General features: G+C 44.1%; 1 protein-coding gene across 1 annotated transcript in view; it reads right to left on the reverse strand.

Annotated features, from left to right (window-relative positions):
• LNPK (lunapark, ER junction formation factor) overlaps positions 1-2508 on the reverse strand; it is a 68101-nt gene extending 65593 nt beyond the window's left edge. Inside the window, exon 1 of the mRNA XM_056110140.1 lies at positions 2384-2508. The gene's annotated coding sequence lies outside the window, so the exon portion shown is untranslated. The remainder of the gene's footprint in view (positions 1-2383) is intronic.
• Positions 2509-13921: the final 11413 nt, after the last annotated feature.

The following is a 13921-nucleotide window of genomic DNA, read 5'->3' on the forward strand; positions in this document are numbered from 1 at the left end:
GTGATCCCAGAGTGCAAACAGGAATAAATCCTGAGCACCACTGGATGTGGCCCAAAAACAAAAACAGGAAGAAAAAAAGGTACTTCAAGTATTATTAAAATAGTGGAGTAAATCAGTCAGAATCCAAAAGTTGCACAACTACATACTAGCTATCTGCGAAATGGGCAAATTAAACTAAGTGTCAAGTTTCATATCTGAAGAGTAGTAAAATTGTATCTATATCTACACTTCACAGAACTGTGTGGATTAAATGATATTATATATCACTTTACACAGTTTCTAACAAATAGTAAGTACAGAACAAATTGTATCCATTATTATTATTCTAGGAAACACATCTTAAGTGGAAAATGCTTTTTTTACTTCTTATAAAAGAAACATTTAAAATCTTAAAATTTATTTTTCATTTTAACTAAAATTGTATTGTTTTCATTTTCTCTAGAATAAAGGATCACTGTCACTCCCCTCCCATTGTTCATCCGTTTGCTCCAGCGGGCCCAGTAACGTCTCCATCGTGAGACTTGTTGTTACTGTGTTTGGCATATTGAATATATGGGTAAGCTTGCCAGGCTTTGCCATGCGGGCAAGATCCGAGAGGGGCAAAGGAATCGAACCCGGGTGGGCCATGTTGACTGCGTGCAAGGCAAACACCTTACCCACTGTGCTATCGCTCCAGCCCAGAATAAAGGATAGCAACTATATGCTCTTCCATTAAAATAACTGTATGGGCCTTTTGAGCAAAGGACAAGTTTAGCTTTATGTTTATCAAGTTCTGATCTTAAGTAGGAACATTTCAGTCACCATGACAGTATCTCCATAACAAGCTGCACTACTTAAGATTTAAAGCAATTTGTTCCCAGAATGCTTACCTTTCATATAGTCTCACTGAAATACTCTGAAATATTCCAAACCCCCTTTATTACCCAGACGCAAAGTATTTAAAATACACCTCTGAAATCACCCTTACGGTGTGACTAATTCTGGGTTTCACAGTAAGTCAATTTTCATTCTGAACTAAATTCGAGCCAGCCCCACTAACGTAACTATTTGATCAGAATTTTTTTTCTATCTGAAATCACACCTGTTTAATTGCCACCTAACTTTTTCTTTGATTTTCTTTCAAGTTACTACTCCTTAAAAACTTGACAGACTTTACTAACTGTATTGGGCAGAACCTTAAAAGGAGAACTTCGAAATTCTTATTCAAAGGCACTCCCGCCCCGTTTTTTGGTTTGCTGTTTGTGTTTCATGTTGTTTGTGTGTTTTTAATGTGTTCAAGACCAAGTTGCTCCTACTACTACAGAACTACAGGGGCTTCTGAGGCCAAGAGAGTAGCCCCTAAAACCAGGTTTCCTCACACCATTACTAACCCCTACAGAACAGGGTCGGTTCTGCACAAAGCTGAAGGGGGAAACAGCCGACACTTGGCACCAACCATGGGAAAAACGGAGCCTGGAAAACTCGGTGAGTCACATGTTTTACTTAAACCACTTGCTCTCGTACCATCAGCAAGAGGGAGTCCACGAATCAATCACAACAAGGTTCTCGCCTCTCTCCCCCGACTCTGCTTCCCTCTACCCTCTCATCAAAACCGAGCCCACCAATCTCCTTCCTCTCTCTAGACACAACGCTCAGAAATGACAACTATCGGCCGGACTCTAGATCGGCTCTTCTCCTGTCACACCTAGGCCACCGACGAGCCCTCGCCCTTCCCTCCCTTCACCCCGCACCCCGCACACCGCCCACCGGCCCGCGAATAAGGGCAACGGTTACGAGGCAGCCTGTAAATTGCACCCGGTCCCCGCCCACACGCCAGGGCCCAGCTGCGCGACGCTGTCCGTTTCCAGTCCCTCCCGATCATGCCATCGCCCGGCGGCCTCCGCGCAAGTCAGAGAACAGGAGAGAGAGATGCGTCCACCCGCCCCAAGCCACAGCGCCCAGAGGACCTTCGCCCAGGGACCCTAGGTCGGCTGCGAGGCGCGGGCCCACGGGGGCCGATGCTCACCTCAGCCCACTCACCCCTCCCTATCTCAAGCGCACGGGGCTGGGTGAACTACCAACCACCCACCCACACCGTCCCCCCCCCCCCCACACACACACACACAACCCCTCGGGAGCAGGGCACTCTTCAGCACTCTCAAACGCCACCCCCCGCGCCTGGGCTGGGAGCTCGCAGGCACCAGATGCGCGATGGGGGGGTCAGCGCGCGGGCGGGAGGGAGCAAGACCCGGCGCCGCCGCGCCACCCTAGGCCGAGTCCGCGTGGGGCGGGGAGAGCTACGAAGGGGGAACCTGCAGCCAATTTCCCCGGGTCCGGGGGGTGTGCTCAGCGCGCGTCCCCCTCAGCTCCGGCCTCCCAAAGGCCCTCCTCTGCAGAGTACTACCTTCCAGAAGCAGGCAGAGCCCGGCGCTCGGCGTCCACCCCTGCCAGTCTCGCCGCCGCCGCCGCCGCAGCCCGCGTTCCCGAGCGAGACAGCGGCCGCCACTGACAGAGCGACGGGCCGGGACAACTCCTTTCCCATCAAACCCCGCGCCCCCGCCGCCAGCCAATCGGCGCCGCTGCCGGCGCGCGCCGCTCCCGGGTCACGTGACAGCGAGCGCGGGGCGGGCGGGCGTGGAGGCGAGCGAGCTGACCCGGCTCTTTCTCGTCGGTCCCAGTGACTTGGCGCGCCACAGTGACTCCTCGTTGCCACATTTTAAGAATATAGTGCGTTTTGGGCTCGTGCTTCTCATCAGTACGATTGCTTTTTCCTCTGTCACCTTTCCTTTTTTTTTTCTTTAAAGCAGCTTGTGCAGAGTGACCCGGGAGGGAGAAGACACTTCACACCCCACACCCCACCCCCGCCGAAGTTGGTTCTGGTAGTCCCAGCCCCGCCGCGGCGACTAGGAGTGAGGTGAGGGAGTGAAAGGTGGGTACGTCGGGAAAGGAGGCACTCACCTTTCGCCTCTTCCCCACCAAGAGTTCCGGATCTGCTGTCATCCGGCCGGGCGGCCCAGCAAACTAGACTACATGGCTTGGAAGAGGCCAACTCCCAGGCAAGCCAGTGGAGAAATTGAGCCTCGCTCCCCGCGGGCTTGCTTGAGTCATTGGTCACTCGTGGACGTCAGAAAGGGTCCTTTGATGACTGTACAGCTTGCCTTACCGGCGTGTAGTAAGCAGCTTCCAAGTTCCGGCGGTGTGGATTTCAGATCTCTGGATAGCAACCTGAGCTGAGCTGAGCGCTCTCTCTCTCTCTCTCTCTCTCTCTCTCTCTCTCTCTCTCTCTCTCTCTCTCTCTCTCTCTCCTCTCTCCTTCTCTCGCCCTCCCTCTGTCCCTCCTCTGTCCCCCCTCTCCCCTCCCTACACTCTTGTGTGTCACTGTCCCTCTCTTTATCTCTGTCTCGTCACTTTGTGTGAGCTCTCTCTCTCTCTCTCTCTCTCTCTCTCTCTCTCTCTCTCTCTCTCTTCCCCTCCTCCCTACCCTCCCCCGACCCTGTCGATCTCTGGGCCCACAAATAAACCACGGGCTATATTTGACTCATATTTGAAACATTGCCTAAAAAGTGTTAGGTTTCCTAGTCAACTGGGAAAACAAGACCAAATAACAAATGATACTTGAAGGCGAAAAATGCCAGAGATAGGCAGGCACAAGGTGACGTGGAGACAGCTGGGGGAACTTCAGCAGAGCTTTTAGGTTTGAACCCTATGTTTGGGTGATGTTTTAACCCTGTGCACAAAAGCACATTTTTGAGATGGTTTTTGTCTTGTTTTGTTTTGTTTGCCCACATTTTCTCTGGAGTTGCCTACACATGTTGAAATGAGAAGTTTCTTTGATTTTTTATAGAGTACGGTCATTTTAATGTGCTGTTTAAAACTTGACAGTGCTGTTACAGGGTGAGAAACTAGTAGTAAGTTGGGAAGAAGAATTTATTACACTGAAGCTACCAGAAAATTCACCATGAAGTTGCTCATCCTGAGATCTTTATTTTTATGGCCTTGTAAGTGTGAAAGGATTTTTTGTACTGTGCATCAAGCACGTTACAAATGTAGGGGGAGAATGAAAAACTTTTCACTCATTCTTTGCCAGAAAGGAAATTCGCTTGCCTTGCACAACCCAGGTTCACAACATCGAAGCACAGCCACAAGTGATTCCTGAGCACAAAAGCCAGGAACAAGTCCTGAGTACTCCCATGTATGGCCAGAAAACAAAATAAAAACTTACCACCTGTTCTGAAGAAATATTTAAGCATTTGCTTCTTTTATTGGAGTGGGAAGCGGGGAGTGCAAAACCGGCTGTGCTTAGGGCTTACTCCTGACTCGCCACTCAGGGATCACTCCAGGCAGGACTTGAAGGACCATAAGGGGTGTCAGGGATCAAACCCAGTTGTGCCGCAGGCAAGGCCATGTGCCCTACCTGCTATACTCTGGCCCCAAGCATTTTTTTTTCTGTCTTCAGATAAAATCTTCGTGCAGCTATTAACATACATGTCACCTCACAAAGACCTCCTTACCTAAAAAGGGCAGTTTTCCATTTGGCAAATGATTTCTCTGCTAGTTTTATTTGGATAATCAAGATCTGTCATAAAGGGAGGATACAAATGATATAAGAGAGTCCAAAATCCTGATTATGAAACAAAACTACTTTGGGAATCATTTTAGGAAAAGAAGAGAGAAGTGTCATTAACTCTTTTAGTCCTCCCCAAGCTTTTAAGGTAAGTACCTTTTCACATGAACTGAGAACTGTATACATTGTAGAAGATAATGGCTTCCTTTGTGGTAAGAGCTCTGTCACACAAAGTTAGGAAAGAGAAGACAAGGGACATCAACTTATGTGGATGGACTATAGATGGACTTTGTCCCTCCAAACAGTAATTGGGTATAAAGCCTGTGTTAAGTGCCAAGGACACAAAGTTAAAATAGATGTCCTAAAGCAACTGATGCTAGTGAAAAACGGCTTGAAAAGAAAAAGAGGCTAAGGGCATAGCTCCAAGACAAAGTGCCTCCTTTGCATCAAGTATGATGCCCTGGATTCAATTTCCAGCTCCAAAAGTAAAGAAAAGAAACCAATGCCAGAGAAGTAGAATGCCTTACATGAAGCCAACCCCAGCACAGCACATGGTCCCCCCAGCATAACCAGGAGTATGCACTGCTAGGTGTAGGCCAACAACTCCAATCCCACCTTGAAAAAAAAATGAAGACAATATAGAGCAAGTTCTGTGACAAAGGCAAGTTGAAAGGCTTGAAAAATGGTAAGGTAACACTAGACAGTAGGGAATATAAGGGAGCTTATGGAGTTGGTTCTTTTTGTTTTGGGGTCACACTCAGTACTCAGGGCTTGCTTCTGGTCCTATGCTAGGAGATCACTTTTGGAGGTGACGTTCAGGGGACCATACGCAGTGCCAGGGATTGAACCTGGGTCTGCTATGTTCTGGGTGGGGGCCTTAACTTCTGTCCTACGTCTCCAGACCATGGAAGTGGTACATTAGCCGTGTTCTAATATGTGTTCTTCAATACTTAAGATTGTTCTGGGATTATTCTAGCATCTAAGGAAGTGAAATCTGAAAAACAACAAAGATAAGAGAGGAAATAGCTGGTCCACTTGAGTCAAATGAGTTCTAAAAGCTCTGATTCAGCAAAATCCTGAATCGCATTATGAGTAATTAAGCAACATTGCTAGAGAGATGCTGTGTGAGCACTTAGTGCTTCAGAGAGGCTAGGAAAAAGGACAGGAGATCTGAAGGATAAACTATTGGAAGGGAGAGAGGACAGAGGCAAACTCATGTGTAAAAACTTTTTTCTGGAGTAAATACTACAAGAGAGTAGTATTTACTGAGAGACTGAGCAAAGGTCAGTAGTGCTAGAGTATAGATTGCACGGAGGGAGTGCTTACAGTATGAAGCAGAAAACAGGCCTCATTTGGCCAGATCAAAAACTTTTTCACTTTTTCTCTTTCCCCTGGCCATTTTTGTTGCTGTTGATTTTGTGACCAGAGGTTACACACATGCTTGGTTGATGTGCTCACACACTGCCTCGTTGTTCCTGACAGCCCACACACTTGACTTCCACTGCTCTCATCCCTAACTGTGCATCAAAAAGTGTGCTCTGGCAGCACCAGGTACCCATTTAGCAGAATCCCTGGGGATAGAACATACTAGGCAGGCCCTTTCACTTAACCATCCCCTGAACCTCATCTTTTCCTTGAGAGCAAAAGAAGCAAGGGAATTTGAGCTGATCAAATTGTTTTGAAAAGATCCAACTACAGTGTTTTTTTTTTCTGTAAACCATATAGGGCTTGTGTTTGACCAACTGGGATCTCTGGTAGTTACTGCTAGAGCATATCCAGGTTGATAGACATGAAAGCAAGGAGAAGGGGGAGAAGTAGGGGAAATGGTCCAATTTAGGAAGTGAAATGGGAGGTCTTGATAGATTTAGGTATTGTTGGGTGAAATTGGGATTTAAAAACAGGGAAGAATCAGAGATAGCACAGGCCTATGGGCCCAGCAGGTGGATAGTAATGTCACTGACATGTGGCAAGCACACGAAGAGAAAGAGGTTTGGGGGAAGATGTTCTCAGTTTGAACATGTTGACTTGAAGATGTTTTTGTGACTTCAAGGAGAGCTGTAGATTGATCTATGCATTAGCAACACTGAGAAGTCTAAGCTGAAGGGAAAAAAATAGTTTGTAGTTTATCCTTTTCTACAAGATCCTCTTCTGAAAATTTAAATATGTTCACTCAAATGAAGTCCTTGTTTTTAACCACATTTTTATTCACTTCCATAGATGAAAATATCTAAAATAATTTGCCAGTCTTGCCTATGGATATATGAAGCTTTTGTTTAAAATCCAAAATCTAAAAGTCATCCTGGAGATTTTTTACTCCACACATCATGTCAAAAACTTGGATTGTTGATAAGTGCCTGTGATTTCTCTTATCAGGGAGTTGTTCTGAGTAGTGATATGTCTTACCACTGGCTACATGCATGAGTTCTATACTCTTGAGCCTACAGACTCAGATCTTTAGGGGCATAGGGGGGAAAATAGGGAGAGGAAAATGATATTGTACTTTAAAAGGTAAAGACTTCATCCTTCATTTCTGAGTGAGATATCTTTCAAGCTCTGCCAAGCAGTTCCCAGGAGGAGAAAAGCTGGTGTCCTTTGCTGGAGCATGCACACATAGACACAGGCAGCACAGGCTACTGGGTTATAGCTCTCCTGGCTGTTAGCCTAGGCCTCCTGATGACTCTGCCTAGCTGGCACTCAGCCAGATGCAAGGCTCGTTCCACCACTCCCATCAAAGAAGATTGAGTTCCTTCTCTTCTTGAAACCAGTCTTCAATGCTATTCTCCAATAAAGTTCTCTGCTCCTCCCAATTTAAGAGGTATTTTTAGCTAATCTAGCCTAGAGCTAGTAGGTTCAAATGCTATGTTTCATTCTGAGAAAAGTGTCTCTTTTATTCTTGATGCTTACTCTGGAAGTTTTTTGTCTTGAATTGCTTAATTACTTATTCTCTTAGTCTTTCTATAACAACTCTGAAGCACTGTAGATGTATTTGACTAGAGGAAGAACACACAGGGAATGAAAAGAAATTTTTGTAATTGAAAATATAACAGCTTTGTAAACTAAGTGTACTACTTAAGGACTGTAACCCTTGTAGAAGGCCAGAAAAATAGTATAGGTGTCAGCATGCTTGCTTTGTGCCCAGCTAACCCTGGTTCAATCCCTAGCACCACAAATGATCCCACAAGTACTGCCAGAAGTGACCCCTGAGCACAGACCCAGGAATAGTTCCTTCACACATCCAGATGTGGCCCAAACTCACCCTCCCAGAAACAAACTATAACCTAAGCACTTATATAATCCCACCTCAGTCAAAAATGATACCTACAAACCTGGGAGTGCAGCTCAGTGACTGACTAGCTGACTTGCAGGCATAGGCCACGTTCAGTGTCTTATACCACCCACCTAGCAAATGGGATCCCAGTGGGCAAAAATATGTGACCCACTGCAAACACTATAACAGAGTGTGCAACCTCCACAAATTGCAACAACAAAGGGAAGGGAAATAAAATTACATAATTGTATTTAAACAAGAAATAGCACATTACCAACACCTCAAAAAGCCCCAACAGACAAATCTCACCCAATTTACCTGCCAACAGTTCAGGTAACTTTCTCAGAGTCAGGATGGCTACCTTCTCCGCACCGCTCTATTCTTCTGAGAGTCCCAGCAGTCATATCCACACCCCAAAGTCACCAGCCAGTTAAAAATTTAACTCCAGCTGTACTAATTCATTAAAAATTCTGAACTTGGGGCTGGAGGGATAGCACAGCGGGTAGGGCGTTTGCCTTGCACGCGGCAGACCCGGGTTCGATTCCCAGCATCCCATATGGTCCCCTGAGCACCGCCAGGAGTAACTCCTGAGTGCAGAGCCAGGAGTAACCCCTGTGCATCGCCGGGTGTGACCCAAAAAGCAAAAAAAAAAAATTCTGAACTTCCTGGAATATAAATTATTGTAAATCAGCATAAATTTATTCTAATTTTCTGCTAAGGGAATATTTTTGATTATTCTGTTAGCAAATTAGTGATATAAGCAAAATTATTGAGGGCCTTCTATGAAGGTAGGCTGAAGGGGTATTTGGAAAAATTGAAAAACTGATGGGGGGAAGGTGTAATGGTAGTGAGATTGGTGTTGGAATATTGAATGCCTATAGCAAATCATCATAAATAATTTTGTAAACTACAGTATTTATTTAAAGCAGAGGGAAAAATTACCTATATAGACCTTACCTATTTCATGCAAACTTCACAATATATTAACATAATTGCTTTAAAAGTTTTATTAATGACAGGTGATTATTACCATAATGAGATCCAAGTACAAAATAAAATTTAATGTAATATAGTTTAGGTTTCAGACTTGAAAACATATGTAATTGAAAATAGGCATTTTATTATATTGTGTTAAATGGCTTTAATTTTCTTATTTGCATAGGTCAAAATCATACAGTAATCACAGATTGGCTCTTACTGATTTATATTCTGATCATTTTACTTACCATTTCTTAAAGTTTTGTTGGAATTAGCAATATAAAGTAAATTTGTTATGTGCCTAAGGGGGCAGGTTGGGATGGGGAGAGAAACTGGGGATATTGGTGGAAAGAAAGTCACACTGGTGGTGTTGGAACACAAATGATTTTCATTGTAATGAAAAACTTTGAAAATAATGAAAATGAATAATGAAAAACTATAATGAAAAACTTTGTAAATCATGGTGTTTTTAATAAAAAATAATTTTTAAAAGCCCCAATATATCTTGCCTCTTAAAGTCCCCAAGAGTCTAGATAAACACAATCATGAATGCATCATAGTTCCTTTCTTGCTCTCCTCTCTGTCTCATTACTATTTCATTTTGTTCTGTTTTTGAACCATGCCCAGAGGGGCTCCTGACAAGTTTCCCAAGGCTCACTCCCAGTCATGTAATGTAGGAACCAGACCAGGGCCTCCTGTATGCAAACATGTGCTCCAACCCTTTGAATTCTATGCCCAGTCTTATTACTCAGTCTCAAACAATATAGATAGTGCATGTGAATAGAATAATAGGGCTTTTATAGCTTAAAAATTTTAATAGTCCTTAACACCCAAGAATAGCAGAGCACCAGGTTTTAAGTACCAGGCAGTTTACTCCATGTCCTGGAGGCCAGCCGCACACGCTGGGGGAAAAGGCAGCTCAGATAGAGAAGGGAGGACCAAATAAATGGTGTTGGGAGGATCCTCCCAAGATGGGAGATGTATGCTGAGAGTAGACTTTAGACCGAATATGATTGCCACTCAATGCCTCTTTTGCGAACCACAGCACCCAAAAGGAGAGAGAGAACAAGGGAGAATGCCCTGCCACATAGGCAGGGTGGAATGGGGGGGGCTCGAGGGGTGGGAGGGATACTGGGATCAGTGGTGGTGGAGAACGGGCACTGGTGGAGGGATGGGTATCCAATCATTGTATAACTGAAACCCAAGCACAAAAATTTGTAAATCTACAACTGTACCTCATGGTGTTTCACTAATAAAAATCTAAATTAAAAAAATTTTAATAGTCTTGAGTTTTTAATATATTGTCTAATTTTATATGGTCATATTTTATTTATTCTCATTGGTGTAGGTTAATGCATTGCATGAATGTATCACAATTTATATTTTTTAATATTCATGGTATTTCCAACTTTGGGATACTATAACAATAATGTTGTGATGTGTGTGTGTGAGTGTGTGTGTCCATGTGTGTGAGAAAAAGAGAATCTTGGAGCCCATCAAACACAAAAGATAGTCTCAGACTGTCTCCTAGAATTGGATCATTTTACTTTGTGAACTTAGAAAATTCATTTCTAAGAAGACCAAAATTAATTTTACATATAGAAAAAGAGGAGCATCTGCATCCCTCACACCTTTCATACCCCACTCCCCTGCCCCACAAGGTGGGAAATTAAATCAGCACCATTTCTATCCTACTCTGTAATTACCCTAATAATAAACCACGGAGTCAAATATGTGTGGATTTGCTTTTTCACTTGATCACTTGACATCCCGTTACTCATCGATTTGCTCGAGCAGGAGCCAGTAATGTCTCCATTTGTCCTTGTCGCATGCTAGTGTAGCCCAATGGCATCTGCTCGTTCTAGGAACACGAAGAGCCTCATACCAATTGTTCAGGGTCTTGACTAAGAAGTCTGACCATATCATAAGCGGGCGGCCACACGATCTTTTGATGTCCTGTGGAATCCAGTCAGTAATGGCTCTAGTCCAGCGGTGGTCTCCAAATCTCATTGTGTGTCCAGCCCATCTGATTTTCGACACCTTGGCAAATGAGACAGCGTCCCTGATTCTTGACCGTCGACGGAGGTCGGAACTCTGGATTCTTTCTCTCATTTGAGTGAAGTGTGATACTACAAGCATAGCTCTTTCGATTCCTCTTTGAGAGACCCGAATGGCGTTCTCATCCTGTTTTCGTAAGGCCCAGGTCTCTGAGGCGTATGTTAATGCAGGAAGAACAATGGAATCAGAGATGTGCCCGGAGCTGGAGGTTCTTCGTCCTCTTAGCTATTTCTTCGACACTCTTGAAGGCGTTCCATGCCGCTCTCTTCCTCCTGCGCAACTTAGGTGCCAGGTCATTCGTCATGTTGGCTTCTCGACCGAGGTATACATAACTATTGCATTTGGAGATGGTCGTTCCATTGAGAGCGAATGGAACGTCAGGAACAAGACTGTTTCTCACAAACATTATCTTTGTGAGATTCATCTGTAATCTGACCTTTCCACACTCACGGTCAAAGTCGGTCAGCATTTGTGCCACTTGGCTAATGTTTGGTGTTATTAGAACAATGTCATCAGCAAAGCAGAGGTGGTGTAGTTGCCGAACATCTATCTTCACTCCCATTCCTTCTCATTCTAGTCATCACATGACATTCTCGAGGGTGGCACTGAAGAGTTTCGGTGAAATAGTGTCACCTTGCCGAACCCCTCCCTTGACATTGATGATCACTTCTTTGTAGAATGGTGAGATCCTGTATTGAATCCGTAATACAGCTCACGAAGGATCCTGATGTACTGACTTTGAACATTTGCTTCTTACTATTATTTTTGTTTGGTTTTTTGGTTGGGGATTTGCTTCTTACTATTATTTTTGTTTGGTTTTTTGGTTGGGGCCAATACCTGGTCATGCTCAGGGTTTACTCCTGGCTCTGTCCTGGGGGATCACTCCTGGCAGGGCTCTAGGGAGCCATATGTGGTGCCAGGGATCAAACTAGAGGTGGCTACATGCAAGGCGAACTCCCTACAGATTGTACTATCACTCCAGACCTAATTTTTATAGACTCTTGGTTTGGTATGTAAGATCTGGAGAGTGGGGGGAGGGTTTGCAGAGAAGAGGGGGCTCTCTTGAATGGAACTGACCCAAGTTTTTCTTTCTGATAATGTCCTTCTATAGGGTTAATATAAAAGTTACAGGCTCCTCTCTGGAAAGAAAGATGGCGACCACACGGGCGCCTTGTGGACAGTAGGTTTGAGCCGGGGGTGGTGGGAGCGGCAGGGACCTCATGGGAAGGGGGGCGTAATGGGCCGTCCTTCACGCCCGACCGAGGTCACCAGCTGCCCCCCACGAGCGGCTCTCTGGCACAGAAACCAATCTCTTAACTCTCTAACTTTTAATAGAAATTCTTCCAGAGTTAATAAGTAAAATAGCAGAAATCCAAAACCACGCGGGACATCATTTTATTCTTAAACCAAGTTGTAGAAAGCAAATCATTTCACAACGCTGTTTCAGCATGTCTGATTGGGGGGGGTCGTAAACTCTAAACAATAATTGTGCATCTTCTATCGAAACAATGTATCTAGTCAAAGTAGATAGAGTATTAACTAGAACTCATCTGCCTCACAGGAATTGGGAGGGGTGGGAGGTGGGGTTCTATTGGGGTTCGCGGTTAAAAATAAGTATTGGTAAAGAGAAATGTGTTTGATACTTACATGACTGAGACCTAAACCCGAAAGCTCTGTAACTTTTCCCACAGTGATTCAATAAAGAAATAAATTATAAAAAATATATATATAAAAGTTACATCAGTCAGCCTCATAAACTGAGTGGGAATATATGTTTTCTTTTTTCCACTTAATTATTTTCACTCATATATTTTGCCCTTGAATCAATTTGTCAAGAACAACACCCCACCCCAATGTTCATATAAATTTCACTTAAGATTCTTTGTACGGGGCTGGAGCGATAGCACAGCGGGTAGGGAGTTTGCCTTGCATGCAGCCAACATGACCGACACAGGTTCGATTCCCAGCACCCCATATGGTCCCCTAAGCACCGCCAGGAGCAATTCCTGAGTGCATGAGCCAGGAGTAACCCCTGAGCATCGCTGGGTGTGACCCAAAAAGCAAAAACAAAAAAAGATTCTTTGTACATACTCATTTTAGGGAGACTACCATTTCACATGAGCCTTCCTTTCTGGAATGTATGTTCAATTGTCCTCATATATTCTCACAAAATTACTTTCTGGGGACTCAGGCTAGCTCAGTGGGAAGTGCCTGCCTTTGCATAGGAAGAGCAGGAGCCTGGGTTTGATCCCTGAACTGCCTCACATTTGCTGTGACCAATCCTGGCAGCACTATCCTTGGGATTCCTAATACCACAACAAAGAAACACAGCCAAGTATGTGTGATCTTCTGTCACTGCAGCCACAACAGCAGCAACAAAAAGGGAAAGGACAGGAAATATTTTTAATTATCATTTTTATCGTACAGTTCTCATACCTTATTGTGGACAAAATTCTAAATTTTCTATTTGAGCAATCCCTGAGCACTGCTAGATGTGGCCCAGAAACAAATTTTTTAAAAAGTGAGAAAGCTTATACTGCCATGAAATAACTCTGGGAAAATGTGATGTACTTTGATATTGACATTTCCAAAGTCTAATATTAAAGTTTCCTGTTATAAACCATCCATGATTCTAGAAACTATTCATGACTGTAACTAATGATCTAAAATTATAATACAGGCATCTTGGCATATACATGATTCCATGTGAGCTCAATCAGTTATTGAAGTAAAGAACATATCATTTTTACAATTAAAAAATTACTTGTTTCAGAAAAAAATACAAGCGAGCGTGTGTGTGTATGTGTGTCTTTGTGTAAAACACAAGAAGAATAAAATCAATCTTTGGGGGCCTAGACATACAGAACAGGAGTTAAAGCACCTGTCTTGCATGCAGATGATACTGGTTTGATCCCTTGTACCACAAGGTCCCCTGAGCGTTGCCAGAAGCAATCCTGGAGGCCCTGTTAAGCCTGGGATACTGGGTTCTTGAGCGGTGAGACGGACAGAAACACTAACTCAACAATGCAAAAAAAGGAGTTTAATTTCAGTATACTGGGGTCAACTATCTTACC

This window comes from Sorex fumeus, unplaced genomic scaffold, assembly GCF_029834395.1.
Source record: "Sorex fumeus unplaced genomic scaffold, SorFum_2.1 ptg000009l, whole genome shotgun sequence".
In the NCBI taxonomy this organism is placed as follows: Eukaryota; Metazoa; Chordata; class Mammalia; order Eulipotyphla; family Soricidae; genus Sorex; species Sorex fumeus.